The sequence below is a fragment of the Bos javanicus genome, chromosome 13 (genome assembly GCF_032452875.1).
Source record: "Bos javanicus breed banteng chromosome 13, ARS-OSU_banteng_1.0, whole genome shotgun sequence".
NCBI classification, from domain to species: Eukaryota; Metazoa; Chordata; class Mammalia; order Artiodactyla; family Bovidae; genus Bos; species Bos javanicus.
Window position 1 is genome coordinate 52,873,366 of NC_083880.1, and position 10,214 is coordinate 52,883,579.

Consider the following 10,214-nt stretch of genomic DNA (forward strand, 5'->3'; position numbering starts at 1 on the left):
TATATTAGATTGTGGCAGATCCACACATTGGTACAGTGATGGTAGAGTGATTCTGTCTGCCTGCGCAGGGGATGCAGGTTCTATCCCTGGTCTGGGAAGATTCCACAAGCCAAGGGCCAGCTAAGACTGTTCACCACGACTATTGAGCCTGTGCTCTAGGGCCCATGAGCCACAACGACTGAGCTCGAGGGCCACAACTACTGAAGTCCCCTTGCTCTAGAGCCTGTGTTGCAAAACAAGAGAAGCCACTGCAATGAGAAGCCCGGGTACTGCAACTTGAGAGCAGCCCCTGCTCGCTGCAACCAGAGAAAGCCCCAAGTGCAGTAACGAAGACCCAGCGCAGCCAAAAATAAATTCATTCATTAGTTTAAAAGAAAAGGGATGATGTAGATATGTAAGAATTTGACACTGAAAGATGTTAATATTAAGTTAAAACACTTACATGAATGAATATATTTAAGTAAGTATACATGAGTGTGATACATATACATACACTTGCTCTCAGAAGAAAATCTAGTATTCCAGCGTATCGAGGGCTATATACAAGAATGTTAATAGTGGTCTATCTGTGTGGTGTGATTAAAAGATAATCTTGACACTGTATGCAATTTTCTATTCTCTCAATTTTTATAAATCATATCACACTTTTATAATCAGAAAAACATATTACCATTCATTAAAAATTACCATATTATCACTGACGTTACTGATATACAATAACGTGAAAGAAAATCTTAAAACTTTATGTATAGAAGGACCCAATTTTGATACACCTATAAAGGTAGAAATTTTAACTGTATGAATTTTTAAAAATTGACGTATAGCCAATGTATAATATTATATGTTACAGGTATACAATATAGTGATATAGTAATAAAGTAACACAATTTTTACAGGTTGTACTCCATTTATACTTACTATAAAATATTGGCTATATTCCCTGTGTTGTATGATATATTCTTGTAGCTGATTTCATACCTAATAGTTTGTATCTCTTAATCTCCTATCTCTATATTGCCCCCCTTTTCCCTCTCCCCACTGGTATCCACTAGTTTATTCTCTACATCTGTGAGTCTGCTTCTTTTTTGTTATTAAATATAGGAATTTTAAAAGCCTCGAATGTACAACAAAATGCAAATGATTTGCATTCCCTGATTTTGCTTTGCTGTATTGTCTGCTGTCTAGAATGAATGGGCAATAATAAATTATTAACAGGCAAGTAAAATTATGTAACAAGAAGGTTTTTATTTTTCTTAAAAAAAGTATTAATAAAATAGAAGAAATGTGAAAGTGCTAGTCGCTCAGTTGTGTCTGACTCTTTGCGACCCCATGGACTGTAACCTGCCGGGCTTCTCTGTCCATGGAATTCTCCAGGCAAGAATACTGGAGTGAGTAGCCATTTCCTTCTCCAGGGGATCTTCCCGACCTAGGGATTGAATCCAGGTCCCCCGCAATGCAGGTAGATTCTTTAGAGCCCCTGCCTCTAAAATGTTGATAGTCTAACAGAGGAGATGAGAAGAGAAATGGGATGACATGGTACAGCAACATTCTGCGAACTCACCGAGATGGGAGCAATCACAGTGGAAAGGGGCTCAAGGAAAGATTCATGGAAAAGACACATTTGAGCCACACCTTAAAAGGTAGGTGTGAACAAACAAAAATTGGAGGAAAGGGCATTCTCAGCAGGGAAAAGGCCTGGAATAGGCTTAATCACACATGACCAGCTCTCAGTCTTTCTTTCCCACCCAACCACCATGCTTAGTCATCAGGGTCATCCACACCTTTTCAAACAAGGCAGTTCTGAATGAGTGCAAAGGGTGCACTTTCCATTCTGGTTTGATCTTATTGTATACTGGATAGGGAAATGAACATGGATTCATTATATATATGTGACTTATACTCATAAGTCACTTAGTTTTTTTAATGTGACTTATGTCACATGAATTATTTTAGTTTGAATTATTGGTTCTTGGCAAACGGGTTTGATTGGCAGTTTTCATCTTCACCAATTGCATCTGATACTAACAATTCTTTAATTCTCATGGACAAGTGGGGATTTCCTAATTCATCAGATTTAGATCTTAGTTTCATGCATCTATAAAGAAAGCTATAAATTATAGAGGGCTCAGGCTTGTCCTGGCATCCCTCTGCATAAAGCTTTTCCTAGGCACCACCTGCTTCCAGCAGGCCCCAAACACCTGGCCTCTCTTCAGCTTTGGTCCCAGGAAAGCAGCTAGGAGCACTTCCTCTGGCTCACAGTCTCTGTTCTTAATGATTACATTTCAGTGACATTTGAGCAATAAATTGACTAGAGACTTGGATGCTAATCCTGGCTCCATCACTAACTCAGTTGGAGACCTTGGAAATGAGGGGCTTGGTGTCCGTTAGTAGGCCAAAGCTTCTCTTCAGTCCCCACACCATCACACATTCTACACACTCTCATCCAAATGCTTATTTGGACACAGTGATTGTCAACAAGTGTGGTCCTTTCTCTGAGCTCCCCTGAGAATCTCAACAAAATGGTCTTCATGTGTTTCACACCTGTAAGTCTTAAGGTTTGCTGCTGCTGCTGCTAAGTCGCATCAGTCGTGTCCGACTCTGTGCGACCCCATAGACGGCAGCCCAAAAGGCTCCTCTGTCCTTGGGATTCTCCAGGCAAGAATACTGGAGTGGGTTGCCATTTCCTTCTCCAATGCATGAAAGTGAAATGTGAAAGTGAATTCGCTTAGTCATGTCCGACTCTTAGCGACCCCATGGACTGTAGCCTACCAGGCTCCTCGGTCCATGGGATTCTCCAGGCAAGAGTACTGGAGTGGGGTGCCATTGCCTTCTCTGCTTAAGGTTTAGGATTCTAGATTTAAATGATCATCAAAAGAGCACTGAAAAAACAGACACACACAGTGATGCCTGCACATACTTGTATGTGCTTAAGCAATAACTGAAAAGGTTTAAGTAACAGTGATTTTCCTCTAGGGAAGAGACGGAGAGTCTGGTGGTTAAAGAAACAAAGACACAGACTTTTCACTGTATACTCGTTGAATTTGTTTACTGAATACATATTAAGTTAGGAACATCAATTGGTTGCATGTAAAAGAGACCTGAGAAATGATGACTTAAGCAAACATCTTTTGTATTCTTACTAAATAAGAATTCTGGGCCAGGCTGTCCAGAGTTGATACCAAGGACCCAGGATCCTCCCAGCTCTCTGTTCCCCCTTCTGAGGTTCCAGCCTAAATCAGGCCTCAAGCTCATAGACAGCTGCTCCAAGTATGACCCCTGTGTTTCTGGCAGGAAGGTGAAAGGGCAAACAGTATTGCCTGCTGACTGTAATCCTTTAAAAAAGCTTTACTGGAAACCCTCCTCAGCTTACTTCTGCTTACATCTCATTGCTCAGAACCTGTGTGGCTCTGTCATTTTGGACTGAAGGGATGCTGGGACTCATGCCACATCATGCAATACTGGGATTCTTTTAGTAAGAATGGATATGAGCTTTGTGATTATCAGTGTATGTGCTGTCTTTTTGAAATTAAGACTATCTTTTACAGCAGTTTTGAGTTCACAGCCAAATTTAGGGAGAGGTGCAGAGACTTTCCATTCACCTCTGCCCCAACACATGTATAGCCTCCCCTACTATTAACATCCCCCACCAAAGGGTACATTTGCTACAACTGATGAACCTACATTCAGCTCAGTTCAGTCGCTCAGTCGTGTCCAACTCTTTGCGACCCCATGAATCGTAGCACGCCAGGCCTCCCTGTCCATCACCCACTCCCGGAGTTCACTCAGACTCATGTCCATCAAGTCGGTGATGCTATCCAGCCATCTCCTCCTCTGTTGTCCCCTTCTCCTCCTGCCCCCAATCCCTCCCAGCATCAGAGTCTTTTCCAATGAGTCAACTCTTTGCATGAGGTGGCCAAAGTACTGGAGTTTCAGTTTTAGCATCATTCCTTCCAAAGAAATCCCAGGGCTGATCTCCTTCAGAATGGACTGGTTGGATCTCCTTGCAGTCCAAGGGACTCTCAGGAGTCTTCTCCAAGACCACAGTTCAAAAGCATCAATTCTTCATCACTCAGCTTTCTTCACAGTCCAACTCTCACATCCATACATGACGGCTGGAAAAACCATAGCCTTGACTAGATGGACTTTTGTTGGCAAAGTAATGTCTCTGCTTTTCAATATGTTATCTAGGTTGTTCATAACTTTTCTTCCAAGGAGTAAGCGTCTTTTAATTTCATGGCTCCAGTCACCATCTGCAGTGATTTTGGAGCCCCTCCCAAAAATAAAGTCTGTCACTGTTTCCACTGTTTCCCCATCTATTTCCCATGAAGTGATGGGAATAGATGCCATGATCTTCGTTTTCTGAATGTTGAGTTTTAAGCCAACTTTTTCATTCTCCTCTTTCACCTTCATCAAGAGGCTTTTTAGTTCCTCTTCACTTTCTGCCATAAGGGTGGTGTCATCTGCATATCTGAGGTTATGGATATTTCTCCCGGCAATCTTGATTCCAGCTTGTGCTTCTTCCAGCCCAGCGTTTCTCATGATGTACTCTGCATATAAGTTAAATAAGCAGGGTAACAATATACAGCCTTGACGTACTCCTTTTCCTATTTGGAACCAGTCTGTTGTTCCATGTCCAGTTCTAACTGTTGCTTCCTGACCTGCATACAGGTTTCTCAAGAGGCAGGTCAGGTGGTCTGGTATTCCCATCTCTTGAAGAATTTTCCACAGTTTATGGTGATCCACACAGTCAAAGGCTTTGGCATAGTCAATAAAGCAGAAATAGATGTTTTTCTGGAACTCTCTTGCTTTTTCCATGATCCAGCGGATGTTGGCAATTTGGTCTCTGGTTCGTCTGCCTTTTCTAAAACCAGCTTGAACATCTGGAAGTTCACGGTTCACGTATTGCTGAAGCCTGTCTTGGAGAATTTTGAGCATTACTTTACCGTATCATAATTACTCAAAGTCCATAGTTTACATGAGGGTTCACTCTTGGTTTAATATATTGTGTGGATTTGGATAAATGAATAATGATATGTACTCATCATTATAGTATCACACAAAATAGCTTCACTGCCCTAAATTACTCTGTGCTCTGCCTATTCTTCCCTCCCTTCCTCAATCCCTGCAACCACTGACCTTTTTATTGTCTCCATAGCTTTCTCCTTTCCAGAGTACCATATAGTTGGAATCATACAGTGCTTAGCCTTTTCAGATTGTATTAGTAATTAGGTTATATTAGTAATATGCCTTTAAATCTCCTCCATGTCTTTTCATGACTCCATAGCTCATTTCTCTTTAGTGCTGAATGATATCTCATTTTCCTCACATAAAACAGGTTATTTATCCATGTACCCACAGAAGGACATTTTGGTTGATTCCAAGAGGTAATTATGAAGAAAGCTGCCATAAACTTCTGTGTGCAGGTTTTCATGTGGACATAAAATTTCAGTTCCTTACAGTAAGAGTATGTTGAGTTTTGCAGGAAATTGCAAAAGTGTCTTCCAAAGTGGCTGTGACAGCTTGCATTCCCATGAGCAATAAATAAGAGTCTCCGTTGCTCCACAGCCTCTCGAGCATTTGGTGCTGTCAGAGTCCTAGATTTGGGTCATTCTGATATATATGTAGTGGTCATGTATTGTCTTCAAATATATACATTTAAATATATATTTAGTACATATTTTATATAATGTCTGGGAGTTGTTCCACATGTGGATGTAGTTTTGGTATCTTTGTGCAGAGAAAATGAGCTCCACGTCTTACTCTTCTGCCATCTTGTTCCTGTCATCTGAGGTTATTCTTAAGAACTGCTTTGGTTTTCCTAGGACTGGAAAGCCCAAGTACCCCAGTATGACAGAATGCAAGAAATAGGACCAAGAAATGAGATATTCAGGTTTAAGTTCCTGTTTTTGTGAGCAAATCACTTCCTTTCCCTGAATTTCTACTTCCTCAAGAGAGAAAACAAACAAAAACCCAGAACAATTAGGAAACAGGAAGACAACTCAGGCCAGTCCCAAAGACTCAAGAGCCAGGACCTAAGTCTGAAGGCCCACAATCTCCCCCTCCTGAATTCTGCTTCCTCTCCTCCCATAAGTAACACATGCTCTCTCTGTCTCTTTCTCTCTCACATCCATTAAAATGTTTAGCTCCCTCTCTTTGTGCCTAGCACAGCCTCAGGGTCCCAAAAAGCACCTGAATTGCAGAGCAGCTCCAAAGAATTGGATGCTGGATAAATTGACTGGTGTGTTTGCCCCCCATCCATCTACCAGTCCCCACAAGCTGAGGGAATGTCTCCCTCTAATTATTTTCCTAAGGAACAGACTTAAGTTCTAAGGAACAGACTTAAGAAGATGAAGTAAAGATTTGCATGCAACATGTCATTAAGATTGATGGCAAAGTCTGCACTGATATAATCTACCCTGTTGGTTTTATGGATGTCATCAGCATTAATAAGACTCAAGAGAATTTTTGTTTGATCTATGACACCAAGGGTCGCTTTGTTGTTCATCAAATTACACTTGGGAAGGGCAAGTACAAGTGTGCAAAGTGCAAAAGATCTTTGTGGGGACAAAAGGAACCCCTCATCTGGTGACCCATGATACTCACATATCTGCTACCCCGATCCCCACATCAATGTGCATTGACACCTAATAAATGAACTTGGAGACTGGCAAGATTACTGATTTCACCAAATGTGACACTGGTAACCTGTGCATGGTGACTGGAGGTGCTAACCTGGGAAGAATTGGTGTGATCATCAACCTGGAGAGACATCCAGGTTCTTTTGATGTAGTTTATGTGAAAGATACCAACGGCAACAGCTTTGCCACCTGGCTCTCAAACATTTTCATTATTGGCAAAGGCAGTAAACCATGGCTCTCTCTTTCAGTGGGAAGGGTACTAACCTTACCATCGCTGAGGAGAGCAACAAGAGACTGGCACCCAAACAGAGCAGTGGATAAAATGATCTCTATGTGACATGACTGGAAAAGTTTTTGTACTTACATATGATAATACATTTTAAAAAACCTGTTTCTCTCCTGCAAAGCTCCGAAGGATTGTTGAACAGTGCTGCAGATGAGGATTTAGAATAGGTAGAATTTATTATATAGGTATTGTTAGAATTTCCAATACCTGGTTACATCAGAAGACTTAGGCAAGAATCATTTTCTAGTAGGAAAGCTAAGAGATGCGTCTGAGAGGAAACAGAGGTAAGCAGGCAAGTCCTACATAAAGGGAAACTATGGAACTAAAGGGTGGGGCTAAAGCAGACTTACAAATCAAGTAGGTACATAAGTCAGTCGGTTTGCTTCCTCCCTCCTTCCTCCCTTCCTTGATCTTCTTCATCTCCTGGGAGTAGAAGAGGAAGAAGGAGAAAAGCCCTTCAAGGCCTGCCATGTGCCAGCCACAGTGTTGGGTTCTGGACAGTTTCCCTCCCTTGTTCACTCACGTAACATATTCATGGGTTTTGCCATATCTACACACCAGGTATGGCATCATCTACTTAGTATTTTTCTTTGAATCAGCTCTCTTTTCTTTTTTTCCTTTAACTTGTATAGCTACTTTAGCCTTCTACCAATCAATGGCATCTATAGAAGGGCTTGGTAGGTTAGTTATTTTTCTAGTGCATATTTAAATCAACATATAGCTACTAGAAGTAAAACAACATTTGTCCCCATGTCATAGTTACTCATGCCATACTTCAGGATACATCTAGATTAGCTTCTTCAGTCTTGGCTATCACTCCCTGGTGTAGAGATGATGGTCCTCCCCCTACACATGAAGAAGCCAAGGTTCAGAGGGGTTGTAACTTGTTCAAGGTCACAAAAGTAGCAGAGGCAGAGTAAGAATTGAAGCCAATTACATTTCTAAGGCCCGTGCTCTATCTCTTAACACTGCCCTACAGTGGGAAGGAAGGAAGAAAGGAGATATACAAAAACGAGATCTTTATGCAGAGTTCAATGCATTCATCCACCCAGCTTGCTCAGTTCCTAGGAAGAGCCAAGCCCCACAGCCCATTCTTGCCTCCCTGGAGAACTGGTTCCCTTCATCATGATCAAGCCCTGTACCTGGCACAGACCTGGTGCTTGATTTGTCTGTCAAGTGGTGGCTCTTCTCCAAGGGCAGATCCTGAAACAACTGTCCTGGTGCCAAGGCTCCTAGAAGCCATCTTGAACCCTGCCCTTTTTTGCTGCCATCACTCAGACCACTGCTTTTGTTTCAGCTTCTGGTCTGGGCAAACAGGCCAAGGCTTTGCCCTCAAGCTGGGACTTGAGCAGGGTTTGGTATTTTAGGTAGTGGATTTATGACAGTAGCCATTTCTTCTGGAACAGTTTGACAGCATTCTTAATCTTTTCTTTCTACCAACAGCATCTGGTTGCCTAGTATAGAGAGAACACACTTGCTTGGCAAAGAAGGGCAGGAGCTTCTGCCGCCTCTCCTTTGGCCCCTTCACCTTGGTCCTGCTGACGTGTGGTCCTTCCATGAAACTGACAGAACACAGTCAGGGTCATGTGGAGACTTAGCCTCAGCATACCTCCTGCTACATTCTCTGCCCTGCCAATGGCTGCTCTAGGAATGGGGGATGCGGGGTGAGAGATGAGAGAAGAGGGTCACGAGTAATGGGGCAAAGGAACTGATATTTATTATGGGCCTCCTGTGTGTCACACACGGTACTAGGTGTTCCATACCTGTTATTTCATTAAATTCTCTCAACAACCTACAACCTTAACAAGTAGGTGTTATCATACTCATCTTATAGATGAGGACATCCAAGCCTAGAAAGTTAAATGACTTGTTTAAGGCCGCACAGCTACCATAAAACAGGGCCAGGATTCAAGCCCAGCTCTGTCTGCCTCCAAAGTCCCTGGTCTTTTCCCTACATCAGGCTACCGTGTCTCTGGGTAGGGTATATTATGAGGGGACTTGGAAATCATCTAGTTTGGGATCCCCTAGGCTGTGTGCATCAATACACCAGTTCTTCAGGGAGGAGGGGGAGGCCAGGAGATTTTGGAGAAAGTTGGTTTAAATAAATTAAATTGACATCTTTTCTCTGGGATTTCTCAGAGCTTTTAATATCCTACTGTGTACATGAGTCTCTGAGAGGGAGCTGTAGTATGCCACATCATCTAAATTACTGTTTTTTCGCCTGAAAAATACCAAGAAACCCATGTTTTTAGAGCATTTTGGAAGCAGAAAAATACAAAGAGACTTGTGTTCTTAAACCTTTTTGGAAAATATTCATCTAATCAGACTTCTTTATTAAACTGGAGGCAGGAGACTTGCCCAAGTAATACAATAAGCAGAAGCAGGGTAATTCCAAGCACCCCCACACCTGCGTTTCTGTCTCCGTGGAGAGGCTCTGCCCATTTCATTAGTTGTTAGGAATAAGGTAAATACCCAGCACATGCCAGGTGCTGGGGTTAACATGGCACCGTGGAGAGGCAGCCACATGGCAGTGCAGAGATGGCACTGGCGATGCTGTGGCAGCATGTGGACCTCCCTTGAACCTGGCTCAAAGGCCTGGAGAAGGCTTCCTGGGAGACTGAACAGATCAGGGACTGGCTCCTGTGAGGTGCCGTCTCAGCCCATGGGAAGCTAGAGCCTCTGCCCCTGACCCACACAACAGGAACAGCAGAGCTGCCTTAGGACCTCCAGTCACATCCACAAAGCCCTTCCTTCTCTCGTGACAGTGAAAGAAGCAATTGGCAGAGGCAGAGATTCCTGAGGAATTCACTGACAGTGGTTGAAATCCCTCTGCAATGTAAGTAAACATTCCTGGCCTGACCACAGAATGATCATGGAAAGTCTGAGCTGGAAAAGAAAGCTCAGTGACTAATCTGGTCCAGGCTACATGGGGGCATGAGGCCTGGAGGCTGAGGTCGCACGTCACTGGGATCCAGTGAGGGCACCCCCCACAGTTCATGTGCAGTGTGAGACCTTAGGCTATCGAGGTGGAAAATCAAAATGTGATGGTTATGAGGCTGCCTCCTACCTGTGGGGATTGGGTGAAGAAAGGGGGAACTGAATCAAGTGCCTCCAGCCATGGAGCCTTCCCAATTCAGTTCAGTCACTCAGTCTTGTCCAACTCTTTGCAACCCTATGGACTGCAGCATGCCAAGCTTCCCTGTCCATCACCAACTCCCAGAATTTGCTCAAACTCATGTCCATTGAGTCGGTGATGCCATCCAACCACCTCCACCTCTATCGTCCCCTTC

At 43.1% G+C, this 10,214-nt stretch overlaps 1 pseudogene; it reads left to right on the forward strand.

Annotated features, from left to right (window-relative positions):
• Nucleotides 1–5,509: 5,509 nt before the first annotated feature.
• Nucleotides 5,510–7,150, forward strand: LOC133259366 (small ribosomal subunit protein eS4-like; annotated as a pseudogene).
• The last annotated feature ends 3,064 nt before the right edge of the window (nt 7,151–10,214 follow it).